This window comes from Sciurus carolinensis, chromosome 3 (genome assembly GCF_902686445.1).
Source record: "Sciurus carolinensis chromosome 3, mSciCar1.2, whole genome shotgun sequence".
In the NCBI taxonomy this organism is placed as follows: domain Eukaryota; kingdom Metazoa; phylum Chordata; class Mammalia; order Rodentia; family Sciuridae; genus Sciurus; species Sciurus carolinensis.
This window is the reverse complement of record NC_062215.1, coordinates 130,342,376-130,360,849: the sequence shown is the minus strand read 5'-3', so window position 1 is coordinate 130,360,849 and position 18,474 is coordinate 130,342,376. Positions and strand designations below refer to the sequence as shown.

The window sequence follows — 18,474 nt, the reverse complement described above, 5'->3', positions numbered from 1 at the left end:
CATATGCAACAGAATGAAACTAAACCCATATCTCTCACCATACACAAAACTAAACTCAAAATGGATTAAGGATCTCGGAATCAGACCAGAGACCTTGCATCTTATAGAAGAAAAAGTAGGTCCAGAGCTTCAACATATATTTATTTTTGAGACAGGGTCTCACTAAGGTGCTTTTAGGCTTCACTAAGTTGCTGAAGCTGGCTTTGAACTCACAATCCTCCCACCTCAGCCACCTGAGATGCTAAGATTACAGGCATTCACCACCATGCCAGGTACAATTGACAGTTTCTTAACTCAATGTTTTCTTAGCCATAAACATCAGAATTACCCATATCCTTCTGAAAGGTCATATTTTACTTGTATCTTTAAATGCTGACACCAATTGCTCTTTGATCAAAATTCCTGTTATTTATTCTTTTGTGATATATTTTTTCTGAATATGGAAACCTGAACCTAAAGCAACAAAAAGCTCTCTTATTTTATTACTGAACTGAACTTCAAGTATCTTAATAATGTCATCATACATGCTCACCTGGAGAAAAAAATATCTTGTAGGAAAAAATGGAAGAAATATATAAATTGAATACCTCTGCCTTTATGGGGATTTCTTTTGTTTTCAAGCTAAGATTATAGCATAGTATATCCTTCTTGCTCCTAATGGATTAAAAAACTATATGTATGTTTTATCGTATTTTATTTTCAAGACTCAACTTGTTCTGGTATTAAACTTCTCTAATACAATTCTCACAAACCCCTATCTCTTTGAATTTCTTATGTTGATATTTGTTACTTCTTTCAGCTTTATGTTGTTTCTGAAAACTGAATGCATAAGACTTTATTTCTATTAAAATGTCCAGATATAAACAGAAGGACAGGATAACAATGAAACTTGTAAATGTTAAGTACTTATAAATGGGTCACTTATTAACATGGCATATATTTATACTTCTACATGTTTAGAGAGAGAGAATCTTATTAAAACTATGTTTTGCTAATACACACACTGACTCCATACCAAGTACTTCATCAGGCAGTATAAGTTTCAGTTATTACATTGTCTTTGTTCCCATCAAATTTAGAATGAAATGTTGACAGTGGGATGCACAAAAATAGCTTAGAGATCATCTTTTAGATAAAAAAAGATTTAGTTAGGGCTGGGGTTGTAGCTCAGTGGTAGATTGCTTGCCTCATACTTGTAAGGCACTGAGTTTGATCCTCAGCACCATATTAAAAAATAAAAAAAGATATTGTGTCCATCTACAACTAAAAAAAATTTAATAAAAAAAGTTTTAGTTAATTGTTTTGATTACCAAAATAGTAAAAATTGTGTTTCTACAGAAAAACAGAATTAAGAATGAATATGCCTGTGTAGTAATTTCTTGCATAAAATGTTGATGGACTTTAAGTATGTGTATGGAAATGAGAAGGAGATAATAATAGCAATAATCCAGTAACTACTACTTAATAAGTACTTATTTTGTATCAGGACTATTTTACATATTTCAACACGTATTATCCTATTTAATCTTTTGAACAATACTATTGCCTTGTCAACATTAACCTCAATTTACAAGCAATCAAAGAGGCAAATAAAACCGTGAATGCTAAAATCAGGAACTGAAACCCATCTGAGCAGATTAGCTGAGTCTTCAGAGAGGAGAAACTTTCTAGAGAGAGTTACAGACTACAAGAGGCTGAAGGAGCTGTTATACTACCAAAAAACTCCAAATCCAATTGAAAATGAATCTGTAGTTCTACCCTTCTAACTCTGTTCCTTGAAAGGACTTATTTTGGAGAGTCTGTTTTTCCATGCACCTCTTAGTCACAATTCCTGTGTGTGCATAAGCCAACAACACAGGAAAAGCAGAGTTTAAAAGAACAACAAAATAAGTGAATATGGCATGGTCACATCATTCTGGGATTTGTCAGAAACAAATTAAGCAATCCTGCTTAGGGTACCTATAATTCTCAACAAGAATGCCAAGAGGCTATGTCTATGCAGAAAAAATATACATAAAAACATACACAATTCCTCATGGCAATTGTTGTCACTAAGACATTTATTTAACTAGTTAGAAGCTTATTCTTTGAAAAATAAGAACAGGTTTAACACTTATTAGGAGCTGATGAAATATTGTAGAAATATATTTTACTTAGACCTTTGAACTTAAAATCCAGTTCTGTATAATAATAACCATGTCACCATTCATTGATCCATTCATGCCATAAGCTTTGCAAACTGGCATCCTGGATGGGAGGAAATAGTATGTGGAGGAATGAAGGCCCAGGTGGACAACCAGGCTACTGGGCTATTTACAAGACCTGAACATGGACACCTAGTCACTTCTCGTTCCTTCACGTTATATGCACTGACCAAAAACTAGGTGTTAAGCACTCAGTACTCAGGTAAGTATTGAGAATACAAAGCAAAATCAGATACAGTCCTTTCTCTCATTCTCCCTCTAAATATATGTGTATATATATATATAATATATATGAGATATATATAAGAATTAGTGCTTTAAAGGTGTCTGAGGAGTACAGTTCAAGCCAGCAACTTTCATTGCATTCCTGATGTGTACCAGCAACCATGGCAAGTGATGTGCACATTCCTGGATTTTGGTGGCCTAGCATTTCATTTTCTTTCTCAACAGAAACCTGATAACTTTTGAGGAATGATACTTTTTCTTTTTGGATACATTTGGAGAAACTGCAATTTACTTTTAGATCATTAAACCTATTTAAAAAGTAGATGACTTTCCTTTATGCTTCCAATTTAAATCACCTACTTAAATTGGCCAGATTTGATTTCTGTTGCTTACTATTCAAGTATTATAATACATGAGTGATCAGTCACACCAACTCTGCTCTCAAAAGTTCATAACCTATCTGTGTAGAAACAATTTCAATATAATATGCTAATTGCTTCATTTCTGCTCTCCATCCTCAATGGTCTTCTATTTCTTAGAAACATCAATCTCTTCCCACCTCAGGACTTTTGCACATGTTCTACTTCAAAAACTTAATACATTGTATCTCTCCCTCATTTTACACGTCTAATATTAATTTCATGAAGAAGCACTCATTGACCTTCTACTCTTGGTTATCTTTGTCTTGTTACATATTCTGATGACAACTTTTAATTCTATATAGCATTTATCATGATTATCATAATCATTTGTATATGATTTATTGATGTTTGGCTTCTCTTCCTAAAGAGCATACTTTATGCAGAAGGGATTTTGCCTCTTTCCAAGTAGTACATTTTCCTCGACATAGTAGGCACTCAAAAATGTTTCTTCAAATGAATACGTTATGGTGTGTTTTGGGGTCAAAGCACACCCAAAAAAACACACATTCTACCATGTCTCCCTAACTCTAAATCTGAATCTTGACAAAGGAGAAGGAGTTAGGGAAGAGCCCTGTAGGAAAAGAGAAGAGTGTGGATAACAGGACACATTATTAAAATAGAGTGCTATGACCTGGTACCCAGAAGTAATTCAGAATGATTTAGAACAGATTTGAGAGTGAACTTGTCATGAGCGTTCAATGTCATACAATTGAGCACAGACCTTTTTCTGCACTTCTAGTGGAACATTTAAGAGGCTTAAGTAGAGACAAGTGTATATTTTATTTTAAATTAAGTTAGAAAGGAGGGAGAAGATCAAAGTGCATACAATGAGTTATATATGGTTGTTATAAAATAATGGAGATGGGAAGGCCCGACTGAAGTAGCGGTAACAATGGAGATGTGAGCTACATTTGAGAAATATTTGGGAGATAAAATTGGTAATAATTGGGGATTGGTTGGTTGTTAAAGAATACATGATGAGGATCAGGTCTGAGGAAGTGAAAGGAAATGATAAATTCACTCTTAAAAATGCTAAGTTTAATACACCTGAGATACCCCAAAAATGTCCAGTTAATTTTTAAACACAGACATCTAAAGATCAGGCAATACATTCAATTCAAGACACTGATTTACAAGTCATTAGTATATGACTGGCATTTTTAGACTGTGAGAGCAGATGCAATAAAGAGAATAAGAACAGATGTCTAAGGCATGAGCCCTGGAAAGATCTGTGTTTATATGAGAGGAAAATTAGGAGCAGAGCAAGAGGATCTGTCAAGGCAAGGAGGGTGTGACAAAAATTAAGGAAGGAAAGAATTGCAAGAAAATTAATATAGCTAAAAGTGTTAGATATTGCAAGATGACCACTGCATTTGGACTGGATAATTGATCACTTCTGTGTGTGTGTGTGTGTGTGTGTGTGGTGCTGGGAATTGAACCTGGGGCGTTGTGCATGTGAGGGAGGCTCTCTACCAACTGAGCTATATCCCTAGCCCAATAGGTCACTTTTTAAGAAATGGTTGGAGAAGAATGACTCTAGAGACAAAGTCAGACTGCATCAAGTCAAGAAGATATGGAAATTGAGGAATTCATAATAACTGTCAAAATTTTGTCTCTGAAGGGCAGAAGATGAAGTAATGCCTAGCAAATGCAGGGGAAGTTTTGTTTCTTAAAATAAGAGGCTTGAAAAATATATTGATAAGGAAAGAGCATGAATATTTACTGAGCACCTGATGTGTTGGCTGTTATTCATCCTATCATGCCACTCTGAACCTACCGTAGGTATTATCATTACCAACACTCACAGATGACAGAATCGAAGCACAGACTTTATGTATCTGGCTCAACCGAAGCGGTTAGTAAGTAGTAGAGCCAGAACCCAAACCCAGGCAATCTAACTTCTGACTACTGCCTTGCGGTGGAATTGAGACGCTAAACATAGTGGTAATGAATTCATTAAAAGGTAGGCATTTGGTGGAGACAGCTGGGGCCCACTGTGTACCAGAAACTGTTCTAGACCATTGGACTACATCAGTAAACAAAACCGAAAACAAATCTTTGCATAGTCACTTGTTGGTTCTCCCCACCTCTCCCGTAGCAATGGAGATATAAAATAAGTTAATTTATGTGCTATGCTACATGGTAAGAAGTGATGTGTAAAAAGAACCAGCAGAGCAGGGTAACAGGTTTTCAAATTTAAATAAAGAGGAAAGGTCTCATTGAGAGATTGACATTTGAGCAGGGCTTGAAAGAAGTGAAGAAGTTGATCATGAGATGATCTAGAAAAAATGCAATAGCTGGTGTTCATTTCTGATTAAACTAACATATTATCTCCTCATCAGATTGGATTAACCCATTTGAAAGGTATGGCTGCTTTGAATTTTGACTGAATGATGAACTTTTCAGAAGTCCAGTTTTCACATTTATCGACTATGAACTGTGGGTGTATTGCATCACTGTAACCACAAATTTAAACGTGTTAAGTAATAAAAATGTGCCTTCTACCAATGCAAAACAAACAAACTTAAAACTGACAACAGGGTTTCCCCAAATAAGAGGAAATTTTTAACTTTCTCCAGCAACCTTCTGAGTTCAATACTGGTTTATCATGTGGAATATGGAAAATCTAAGACATGGTGATATGGCCCTTTTTTTTTTAATCATGCAAGTTTCCTAAGTCAGCATCATTTTTTAAAATGAAACATCCTAGGAATATTTACTTAAATAATAGAATTACTCATGGTCATTTATAAAGTGTGAAGTTTTTGAGACAAATGTCACTGGATCTTGGTCACAGGAGGATTAAACATGTAGTCAAAGAAATTTATCAGTGTTTACATTGCAATGTAACTAAAATGTGATCATTTGATAAGGAAGTAAGGAATGAGCCAATTAAAATACCAATTATACCTAAATAAGGGCAGTAAGACTTTTGATTTCTCTATTAATATGTTGCTGAATTCTTTACAAAACACTTGAAGAAGTAGTTAAAGTCATAAATATGAATCTTCCAGGCATAACTGAACTAGGTAAATATTCTTAAGTTTTATAGTTTTGCCTCTAAGTATTTTTATCTGAATGTTATGCAGCTTAATGAATGTAATGACTTTTCTCTTCACATAAGAATAATGCACACTTGTTAAAATTCAAACAAAAAGACAACTACAATGAAGACAACCAAGATATATTATCACCTAAATAAAATCATCATAAACAGTTGAACTTTTGTCCAGATAGTTCTCTTTATATAAGTATGTAAAGAAGAATAGATGATAGGTTATTTATTATTATTATTTTTATTATCATTATGATTAAGATCAAACCCAGGGCCTTGCACACTCTTGGCAAGTGCTCTACTACTGAGCCACCTCCCCAATCCAGATTAGTTTTTATTTTAATTTTAATTTATAATATTTCAGCTTTAAACAGTATTCTAATATTTCTTCAATTTAATAGGAGAAAAAAGTAATAATGCAAAATTCCAGATGCTGGTGAAGTTCAAATAAATGTTTCTTCACCAAAAAGGTAACAGCATTTTGAAAATCACTCTAACTTTTTTTTTTTTTTTAACGTTTACATAGGGTAATGATGTTTATTTTTTTCCCTTCCCCCCCCACCCCTCCCACCCCTCTTTTCCCTCTATACAGTCCTTCTTTCCTTCATTCTTACCGCTCTCCTTAGCCTAACTCTAAACCTAACCCTAAACCTAATGCTAACCCCTCCCAACCCCCATTATATGTCCTCATCCACTTATCAGCGAGATCATTCGTCCTTTAGTTTTTTGAGATTGGCTTATCTCACTTAGCATGATATTCTCCAATTTCGTCCATTTGCCTACAAATGCCATAATTTTATCATTCTTCATTGCGGAGTAATATTCCATTGTATAAATATGCCACAGTTTCTTTATCCATTCATCAACTGAAGGGCATCTAGGTTGGTTCCACAATCTGGCTATGGTGAATTGAGCAGCAATGAACATTGATGTGGCTGTATCTCTGTAGTATGCTGATTTTAAGTCCTTTGGGTATAGGCCAAGGAGTGGGATAGCTGGGTCAAATGGTGTTTCCATTCCAAGCTTTCTGAGGAATCTCCACACTGCTTTCCAGAGTGGCTGCACTAATTTGCAACCCCACCAGCAATGTATGAGTGTTCCTTTTTCACCACATCCTCGCCAAAACCTATTGTTGCTTGTGTTCTTGATAATCGCCATTCTAATTGGGGTGAGATGAAATCTTAGGGTAGTTTTGATTTGCATTTCCCTTATTACTAGGGATGTTGAACATTTTTTCATATATCTGTTGATTACTTGTACATCTTCTTCTGTGAAGTGTCTGTTCATTTCCTTAGCCCATTTGTTGATTGGATTATTTGTATTCTTCGTGTAGAGTTTTTTGAGTTCTTTATAGATTCTGGAAATTAGCGCTCTATCTGAGGTATGGTTGGCAAAAATATTCTCCCACTCTGTTGGCTCTCTCTTCACATTTCTGATAGTTTCCTTTGCTGAGAGAAAGCTTTTTAGTTTGAATCTATCCCAGTTGTTGATTCTTGCTTTTATTTCTTGTGCTATGGGAGTCCTGTTAAGGAAGTCTGATCCTAAGCCAACAAGTTGAAGATTTGGACCTACTTTTTCTTCTATATGATGCATGGTCTCTGGTCTGATTCCGAGGTCCTTGATCCATTTTGAGTTGAGTTTTATGTAGGGTGAGAGATAGGGGTTTAATTTCATTCTATTGCATATGCTTTTCCAGTTTTCCCAGCACCATTTGTTGAAGAGGCTATCTTTTCTCCATTGCATATTTTTGGAACCTTTGTCTAGTATGAGAAAATTGTATTTATTTGGGTTTGTGTCCATGTCCTCTATTCTATACCATTGATCTACCTGTCTATTTTGGTACCAATACCATGCCGTTTTTGTTACTATTGCTTTGTAGTAGAGTTGAAATCACCCTAACTTTACAATAAAAATTAAGAAAGCATTGTTTCACTAATAGTGCAGCTATGACTCTGCTATGAAACATCTTCTTCCCTAACCCCTGATTTTTCCCCCCTTTGGTTTTAATTCTTATATTCCAGGATTTATAATTTACATTCTCTTACACAACTTAGTTGTTTGGTCTTAATTCTATGAATGGATAGATGCCAATAAACAATCTTGCATCAAAGTTTCTTGATCCTAAGTCTTTTTTGTTTGTTTGTTTAATTTATCTGGATTTTATCATTATTTTTTCAGAAAACCTAAATTTACCCTTTACTAAATTCCTGCATACTTGAGAATATTTACACTTTAATGTACAAAAATAATTTGGCTGTTGTAAATATGTTTGGTTACACTTTCCTTTAGAACCATGTAGATATTGCTCCTACCACCTACTTTATCTATTGCAAAAGGAAAGACTTACTTTTTACATTTGCATATCTGAAGAATTATTAATTGAATTTAAATAATATAAAGCTAAAATGTTGTCTTAGTTACACTATGCAAGTTTTTATTGGATCATCAAATGTCCTTCCTATCTTCAGTCCTGTCTCCTACTATTTTAATTTGGTTTGTTTAAAATAAAATTTTGTTACTATAAATTGAGTTTATTTTGTTTCATTCTTTTGGTGGGAGGAGAGTGAGATCAATAATTCTTACGTCTTTGTCATCTCTTTTTCCTGTTCGTCTGTCTTAACCCTTTATATTAACCCTAATTATCTCAAGCTTTTGTTTCATGTCAGTAATTCTACTTTCAGTTTGCCTATTATGTTTCATTTTATTTTATTTTATTTTTTAGTGGTGCTGGGGATTGAACCCAGGGCCTTGTGCTTACGAGGCAAGCACGCTACCAACTAAGCTATATCCCCAGCCCACTTATGTTTCATTTTTGTTTGTAATTTATTCATGGATTCTACAGTGGTGTCATTTTGGTTTATTTTTGTCTCCCTTTTATTTGTCCTCTATTTTTATCATCCCAAGTTGTACCTATGGGATCCTGATGTTCATTGTGTTTCTAAGTATTTTTGTGTCATTAAGTATTGATGAGTAAATTTTCTTCCATTCCTTGAATATGTTTTCCACACTGACTTCTTTATCTATCTTTTGCAAACTGCTTTGTAGATTTTTTTTTCTTCTGTGATGTGTTTACAAATTTGCCCTTCTATTTCTTTTCATTTTGATATGAGAAACTATGGATCACTCTTTTTTATCCCATTCCCACTTTATATCTGACATATTTACTTTCTTGTCAGTTATAATTGAAGACTAGGTATTTTTGTAGCACTTCATATAGTAAGAATTTCTCTTAGGAGGGGTGCAGAAGGACTGCTACACAGGTCTTGTTCTGGGATTTCTTCAATGCATTATCAAGTTCCCTGCATTTGAGTTCAATCTACCTGTTAGCAATATATTTTATTCATAAAGAAGTACATTTATTAGCTCTGTAATGGGTTTCAAGCTTCTACTGAAATCTTGAGATTCTATAGTAGTGGATAACAGTTCCTAGTTTTCAGCTTAATTTCTCCCCCAAGATTTGCATTGGTTTTCCCTTAATAGAAGTCTTTCCACATCCAACATTTTAAATCAATTTCACAGGATCATGTTGTACTGTTTATGGGACTAGAGATGGAGTAGGGATAAGTAGCCACTCTGAATTGGGACCAAATCACTTTTTTTTTTTTTTCTGCAGTTTTTTATAGTTTATGGCAGGAATTTTTGTCTTCTACTCCTTTTGGTGCTGCTATTTTTTTATCCTTTTGTTTTCTTGCTGATTTTACTATTTTAATAAAATTTTATGAAGTGAGGAGGGAGAATTCAGAATCAATAACAACTTCACTAAATTGTCTTTACCAAGATTTATGCGTTTTATTTTATCTCTGATTCCCCCCAAGTCAAGCACAGTGGTTAGTTAACCTATAAATTCTTAATTTAATTGAAAATGTAAATTAACTTGAGTGTGAAGACCATCTCAACAACAACAAAAAAAACCAGTAATTTATCTCCTAAAACAAGTGGAGATTTCTTTAATACATTAAATCCCAAGTTTTCAAACCTGTGAACAGTACAAGGAAATTGATGGAGGTGCATGCAAATAGGTTGGAAAACATAATCTGGTGTTTATATCTTATTGTATTAATTAATATCAATTATTATAAATATTATTAAAACAATAGAATTATATTATTATATAATTAAATTATATATAACTTATTTAAGTTTCTATACATGTTTCACATCTGGGATGATGGGAAAAAATGGTAAAATTATTGGTTTAAATAGTAGCACCAATTAGCTAAGCAGTGGATATTAACTCTGTTTAACACTTCTTAAGAAAATAGACAATTTCAGAAAATATTCAAAGCAACATCTACCTCTAAGTTAGTCATTGGCAATTCCTTTTAGATACTGTCTTGCCTTCTAACTGTGACCCATGTAAACTTAAAACTCTGCTCCTCTTGCTTTTTCTGACTGCTTCACTTACAGGTAATTGCTGAGCACTTACAACGTGCAGATGAGAAGATCTGACATCTAAAGTGACCCTCCATTTGTTTACAGTGACCATTTCCTGCTTTGAGTGGGAAGGAGTTAATTGTCTCCTCAATATAATTGACTTCCTTTTACCTCATTAGTTCCCTCAAGTCTGATGTTTCTTATTTTCAGGAGCAATTTAAAAGGGCAAAGGGAAGTGACTAACATCTTCTTTATTAGAGATTTTAAGATCTTTATAAAATACCAAGCACTCTTTCAATGTATAAGATTTAATTATAGTGGTCACATTAACAGGTTCTTATACTTGGAAGAAACCTCATAAGGGTCCCTTCCCTCTGCTTCCCTAAACAATGGAGGACTCTTTCCTACCACATATGAAAGACAGATTATCTGGATTCTGCTTGAGTTACAAAGGATCCATTTACATTCCAGTTCATTCTTTCTCATGGTGAAGATTTTTGATTATGATGTCATACTTTTTATTATGTTAAAATAGTGTCCTTATAACCTCGGCCCATGTATCTGAATGAAAATTATGTATTTGGCTTATCCTAGTATAAATTATAAGCATTTTTTAATTATTACAAAATATTCTGTTATCATTTTTTTAAGTTCACCTATTTTCTCTTCTCAGGTTCACTGCTGGCTTCTACTATGCACTTTCCTCCAGACACTTGACTTTCATTAATTAGAAAACTATGAGTCTGTACTGATTTTATTACAAAAAATTATGTACTACCACTGCCAGAAAATTGTCAAATCTATAATCCTATTGTGCTTATGATATAAAAGTACTCAGGAGACTAATTTTAAAAAATTCATTTCAAAATATTCTGTGAATATCTATGAATTTTGGGGCAAAATTAAAGTTCATGTAACAGAAATATTCCATAAAAGTTTTACAAGTTGTGAAAATAATTAAAATTATAAATTTCCATTTACAAAACTCTAAATTTGATGTTTCAGAAAGTCTAGATTTCACAATAGCTAGTTATTTTAAAATGGAAATATAGTCAACAAGCAATGAATAGTTCTCGACCATACATAGAACAATCTCACCATAAAAACCTACTTATTGCACTATTCAAAAGCATCCCTTCATCAAATAACTCATGGATAATTATAAAGCAACATATCCATGTCCCAGAATCATAAGTAAAAAGAAAAGTAAATTTGCTACCAAACACTTGAGTTTAAGAAGCAGCTCTGATATCTCCCAAAAAGGGAAGTCGTTCAGGTTTCCTCATCTTTAAAACAAAAGTTATATGAACTGAGGGTCTACCTCCTTATAGCACCATAGGGAGAAGTAAAAGTGATAATGTATACAAAAGTACTTTCCATTCAAATGCAAATTATTTTGTTCAAGTTAAGAGAAGTAGAAGATGGAGAAAGATTAGTTCAGTTCAAAGACCTGCAATAATTTTACACCCTTAGGTTATTCTCACTAAACTTTAGTAGTACAATATGAAAGACAGGTTTAAAATACCCAAAGTTTAATAAATGCAAAGACATACAGTTTTCATATTTAACATAGGAGATAAATATTATTTATATCTGTAAAGAATAAAAGAACACAAAAAGAGTGGGGAATTATAGAGAGGTAGTGGAGAGACATGGGATTTGTCACACCAACTCCACAGCAGTGTAAGGACTGAACATTTGGTCCAGGGAAAGCACCACTTGTTGAGGGCAGGAGGGACAAGAAGCCACCAGCCAACAATATCAGTCACCCAGGCTGTGGGGGAAAAGAGGACATGGAATCACAGAAATTGAAGGTGCAGAGAATTTCAAGGAAGGAATCCATCACTTTCAAAAGGTCAGTGAGAGATCAAGACAGGAAGAGAAGGCACAAATGTACTTGGAAAAAGTGACTTTAGAAAGAGTTTGGTGAAACCCAAGCTGAAGTGGCTTGAGTGAGTGATGAGAATCTAAAAACCAGGCCAGACCAACCTTTGAAGAGGTGAGGCACAAACAGCCAGAGAGAAAGAAGGCTGCAGAATGTCAGAGGAAAAAAAAAAAGGTCTCTTTTTCTAAAGAAATGGACTCTATTTCTATTTTTGTTAAAAGACAGAAGAAAGGAAAACTGTGAGGAGGAAGAGAATAAGGTACTAGAGAGGATAAGGACTAAGAACTCTTACTGGACGAAAGGAGAAAAGAATTCAAGAGGTGGGAGACACTCCACAGTGAGAAGGGTAGTAACTTACCCCGAGGCCCTCAGGAAAACAGATGCAAGTCAGTGCTCAGAGAGGGAAGCCTCGGGGACTATTTGTTCAACTAATTTTTTTCTAAGCATTCACTGTACCTTTAGGCCCTTCATGGGCAAGAGCAATCCTCCTGTGGTCCTCAGAGAGAAAGAGAAGAGACAGGCTGTACAGTCTTTCTGATACCTTGCCCTTCAAATTCACAGTTCAGGAACCTATCTAATAACTTCCTTATACCTAAGATATTCCTCTTCTTCCTTCCTTCTGATTCAATGCAATAATAATGTGGGAATAAAAATGTATAGTCTATTTACCTCAGATTTTTCCTATCAGAAATCATGAGACAATGTTTTGTTTTAAACAATTTACCAAATCAAAAATCAAAATAATGCTACTTTAAATGTACACAGGACATTTCATTCCTTTACATCTTCCCTTAGTGTCTAAAGTCTCATGCTCTAACCTGAAAATTAGTTTATGTTTCCAATGAAGCTTCAATATTAAATACCAAACCAATACCTAACGTGTTTAAACCAGTTTCAAATGCTCATATTTTCAGGGAACTGGTTCCTTAAGCATCTCATTTCTTTAATAAATCTGATGTTCTTCAGTTGCTATTAGAGAGATGAATCTATAGGCCACTGCCTAACTTGAAGAGAATTTTACCAACTTAGTTACTAAGTTTGGCTTCAGTTCAGGCATTTCTAATTTATATGTTTTGTTGAAATGATAAACCTCTGGGTCTGATCCCTGGGAGCTATTTCAATGTTGTCTTATGAAACTGGAGCAATTTATAAAAATTCAGAATTTAACCTCACTATTATGCATAAATATAATGCACTACTAAAAGCATAAAACAATTCAGGGTTTAAGAGCACAGGGTTTGTAATAAGATGGATCTGAACCCAAGTCCTGTCTTGCTACTGATTTGTTGAGCCAATAAGGCTCAGTACTTACCCTCTCTAAATTCAATTTCTCATTCAAAATGGGGGGAATAGACTGTAATTAGAAACTGAATGAGACCCTTCACCATACTCTTTAACAGACTTGCCAGTAAGTATTTATTTTGGGACTCCTCTGATGAGTTAGAACCAATAAGAGTCATTTTTGACCAAACAGTATGTTACCATGAATCATCTGAAGGTTCAGCACTGAGGGTGACCACAAACTGAGACAAGATGTACCTGCTGGTTGAAACAGCTCAAAGTGGTAGCAGCTGTGCCTGATGGAGAAGTGAAAATAATAGGAAGTGGTGAAAATGTGATACTCCACCCAAGGGGTCCCAAAAATATTTAAAGAGAGAAAACACTTCACATGAGGCTCCAGAGCCCACATGAGCAGGTAACGGCTACCACAAAAGGAACTTCAGGGATTATTGAAAGTGAGATCACTTCTTCCAACATAGATCTGCAAGACTGAAGAAATGTCAGGCTTTATCTATGATGATATACAATTCTAGTTTGGAAAGGAATCTCTCTTTATCATTTGATTTATATATTTTTTTTGGAAAAACTAGTTCATGTTTTGATATGACAGCCTATCTACTTTCTCTTATGTAGTTTGCATTTTATAGTATTGTGAATGAAGATTCAAGTCAGCACTTTAATAGAATTCAGTCAGTTTCTAGTAGAGCTCCATCAAGGGATTCATCTTTTTTTTTTTTTTTTTTTTTTTTTGTGGTACTGGGGATTGAACCCAGGGCCTTGTGCTTGTGAGGCAAACACTCTACCAACTGAGCTATATCCCCAGCCCATGGGATTCATCTATTTTACCCTTAAGATTCTAAAACTGAATCAGACCTTGTGATTCATTGTCAAAATGATGATGCACTGTTAAAAAAAATCACAAATTATAAATGCAAATGACAATGTAATGTTTATAAGGTTTATACTGCACTGTTTATTCTTCCAGACAGACTATTTTTAACATCTTAGCTTAATAACTATCTGAAATGGTATATACAGCACTTACTTTGGAATATGTGTGACTTATATTTTTTAAGTTGAGTTTTGTGTACAGCATTTTATCACAGCACATAGCCACAAATACAATAATATCTCAGTAATGCATGTGCTACATGCACTTTACATACTTTCAATGTGATATAATGTGGGTATAAAACTGTTACATTTATACATATGACTGACTTCATTTTGCCACAAAATTATTTCCTTCATCTGGGTTTCCCTTCTCAACTATATATGCTTTGATTCATGCTTTTCTCAACTTCCTCAGTTCATACCTATTCCCGTAATCAATGATTCACAATCAAGCAATTCATTTTGCTCAATGCTTCACAAATTAATCTTTTGCCACTTCTCCCCACCCCCACCATGTTTAGATCCTTATTGGTCACTCCTATGCTGTTCCATTGTTCTCCTGACTGACCTTGATGCTATTTCTCCTCCCAAACTGCATGATTCAGACTGAGCCTCGTCATATCATGCTCCAGCTCCTACAATGCCAATAATTTCTACTTTGCAAGACAAATTAACAGTTACCTGTCTAGGCTTCTCCACACAGTGGTCCCCACCTACCTAAATTCTCATAGATCTGTGTGAACCATCTGCTCCACTCAGACTGACTTAAAAACCTGAACTTTACATGTCCAACCTCCACAATTTTCCAAGCTATACCTAGAATGAAATTCCAACACTTCCATGAAGCCAATTCTAAACAAAGAAAAAAAAATCAATCTTCTGAGACTTCTCACTCCTGAGAATCTAACAGCATCCACACACACATTTTTAACACATTTTTTAAACAATGAGTCATCTATCTTACTGCAACTCCTTTATATTGCTTGTTCAGTTTAACTATTCTGATTTCCTTGTTTTGTTTTCTTAAACTAGTTTGCACACTCTCTAATCAGTTCCATGAGATATACTTTGTCCCAGCATACCTAGCACAGAAGCTGATCTCAGTAATTACACTCTCAATATTTTTGTTTTGGTTTAATTTAGATAGATCATTATAGCCAAGAGCTATATACTATGAAATCATTTTTTTTCACATTCCTGTCCACTTTTTTCTTTAAATATTTAAGAAGCTAGGATCACAAAGATAAAATGTGAGGGACATCAATAGGAATGGTCATTATTGATTAGGCTGAATGGACATAAAGTATCAATAAATGTGAACTATAACTTGAATTATAACCAGGTCCCTTTGACTGATATTAAGTCAGAATAATGACCATTCATCAATAAATAACACACTGGTTTGCAGTGCAAAACAAAAAAAGTGTGATTTTTTTCTCTCTTTGTTGGCTCACCCTAGAAATCTCTGAGACTAACGTTTTTTGCAGTATGAGTGTTTCTATGAAAATAATAATCTGAAGTTCCTCCATTCTCTCTCCCCCCAAGCCCATCCCCCTGCCTTTAATATATCATCATCCACTTATCAGGGAAAACATTCGGCCTTTGGTTTTTTGGGAGTGGCTTATTTCACTTAGCATGATATTCTCCAATTCCATCCATTTATCTGCAAGTGCCATAATATTATTCTTCTTTATGGCTGAATAATATTCCATTGTGTATATATACCACAGTTTCTTTATCCATTCATCTGAAGGAGGGGGGCATATGAAAAATGGTGGAATGACATCATTACCCTAAGTACATGTATGATTATATGAATTGTATAAATCTACATTGCGCATAACCATAGAAATGAAATGATGTACCCCATTTGTGTACAATGTATCAAAATGCAGTCTGCAAAAAATTTTTAAAAAGAAAATAAAAAAAGAAAAGAATAATCTGTAGCAAATGCCTATTAAATTCAATGTAAGTATATGAATGTATTTTAAATAGCACAATTTATACATTTTGACATATTTCTCTTATTGTTGACAGAACACAAACTCACAGAAACTTTCATGTCAGAAGTAATATTGATTAATAATTCCTTCTCTTGCTAATTCCCACTACAGAGTAAATCCCCAAAAAAGTGGGAACTTGCTTTCTTCATCGCTGTTTCTATCACACAGTCAGCACTCACTGCCTATTAACTGGCTGCATGAATGAGTGAATGAAAAAATGATTTGATTCTATTCTATATTCTTGAGATGATTACATTCTAAAATGCAAGGATAGGACTGGGTTCTGTGAAGGACAGATGCAAAAGGAACAACACCCAAAAACTGCTATTTAGAAGTTTAGGACCAAGTTTCATTCATGGAACTTCATTCTAGAGGCATGGAATTTCATGGTTGGAAAGAACATTACCTGACCTCCTTCTAACGGTCCTTGTTTTTGTTCATATGTAAGCCTAAGGCTGTGTTAGCAAAAACTGAGAAAGAGAAACTAGTATAAATTTTGTAAAAGTGTATTTAAAATGCAGAGTGAACTGAGGAATAATTCTGATGATAATGATTTCAACAATATGGAAAGGTGACTGGAAAATGGATAAATAGTTCAAATATAAATTTAGACTAGTCTAAGATGTGTATATCTATAAATATTCACACACAAACACACACATATATGTATACATATATGTGTATGTTCTCAGGAATGGAGCTTTTTCTTAATCAGTTTATTAATTTATTATTGAATTTATACTAAATAAATTTATGAATAAATAAAATGCCCTAAAGGTTCTGTTGATCCACTTGGAACATCTGCCTTTAGTGGAAACTTATAATAAAACCTGTTGGCCTCCCAAGAATTTGGCAAAGACTTCAAAGATGGCTCACCCTCTTTAAAGATGGGTAAACTATATGCTATCATGTATTTGTGATGACAAGGAAAGATTCCTTTTGGATGATGGATGAAAGTGAGATTAAAACTTTAGTTCTGTAATTGGGAATTTGGCTATGAATCACACAAACTTATTATTTTAGGCCCTAGCCTATAAAAATGACACAAAACTAAACAGATGTCTAACCACTTTCAAGTAGCTAATAGAAGGATAAGTATAACTGACCATATAATCAAGAGCCCAAACTCTTAACAGTTAGTTATCAGAAACAAAGACAAAATTAGATGTGTAGTCTGACTAAATGATCTCTATGGTTTATAGAAGCTGTAATATTACTGTTTCAGCTACAAATGACTAGGAATATATTTCTCTTTCAACTTACACATAATTATCTGTATAAAAATATGAGTTAAATTGACTTTTATGTTTAAAATGAAAGGGAAAAGGAACCATTTCACTGGATAACTATCATGTGCCAATAACTGTATCATTATTTTATTTCATCCTCATTTGATTTCACATAAGGTGAATAGTTCTGCACTAGTTCCCAGATGAAGGAACTATGTTTCCAGGAAATGACAACACTTCCCCAAGATCCTTAGATGACTAAGTAATAACCTGAGATGTAAACCCATATCCATCTTAGTACCAGAACACTTACACCTGTCTACTACTTTCAAAGTAAAGCTATTTTCTGTTTTCTTTGACTTCAAACCATCAAAAACTAAGCATAGTGAATAAAATCATAAAATGCTATATGGGGAGCATCTTCTGAAAGCATTGAGTCTATCACTCTTGACCCATGTTCATTTACCAAGGGCAGTGACTTGGAGGTCCCATCCCACATTGCATCAGGATTACCATAATACAAAAAAAAAAAAAAAAAGATTACCATAATGCACTCATATCTCACACTAAGTGTAAACTGTTTATAACTACAGTGTTTGAGCTATAAATAATTAGCTGACATTAAACTTCATAGATTTTTGCAAAGACATTGATATATTGTTACATATGCTGAATCTCGTTAACATTTTCAGGCCCTACACATTTTGATAGATCTATATAAAATTCATGGTCCCCAGGTCTGGTGTCTGTATTATCTAATGGGAGATAATGACTTTACCAAGGTAACTTGATTAGTGGAAGTCAGAATGAGATCCCTTATTATCTAGTTCTCTTTTCTTTTTATTACCATATTGCTCAGTATGACATATTTTTTTTCAAAAACACAGAACTCGAGATAAGGC

The 18,474-nt window shown here is 34.1% G+C and overlaps 1 protein-coding gene and 1 non-coding gene across 3 annotated transcripts in view; both read right to left on the bottom strand.

Moving 5' to 3' along the window:
- Ppp1r1c (protein phosphatase 1 regulatory inhibitor subunit 1C) overlaps nucleotides 1-18,474 on the bottom strand; it is a 138,616-nt gene that overhangs the window by 99,239 nt on the left and 20,903 nt on the right. The gene's annotated exons all lie outside the window — the stretch shown is intronic.
- Nucleotides 14,195-14,268, bottom strand: Trnav-cac (transfer RNA valine (anticodon CAC)). The gene has a single exon. It is a non-coding gene; the product is annotated as a tRNA-Val (tRNA).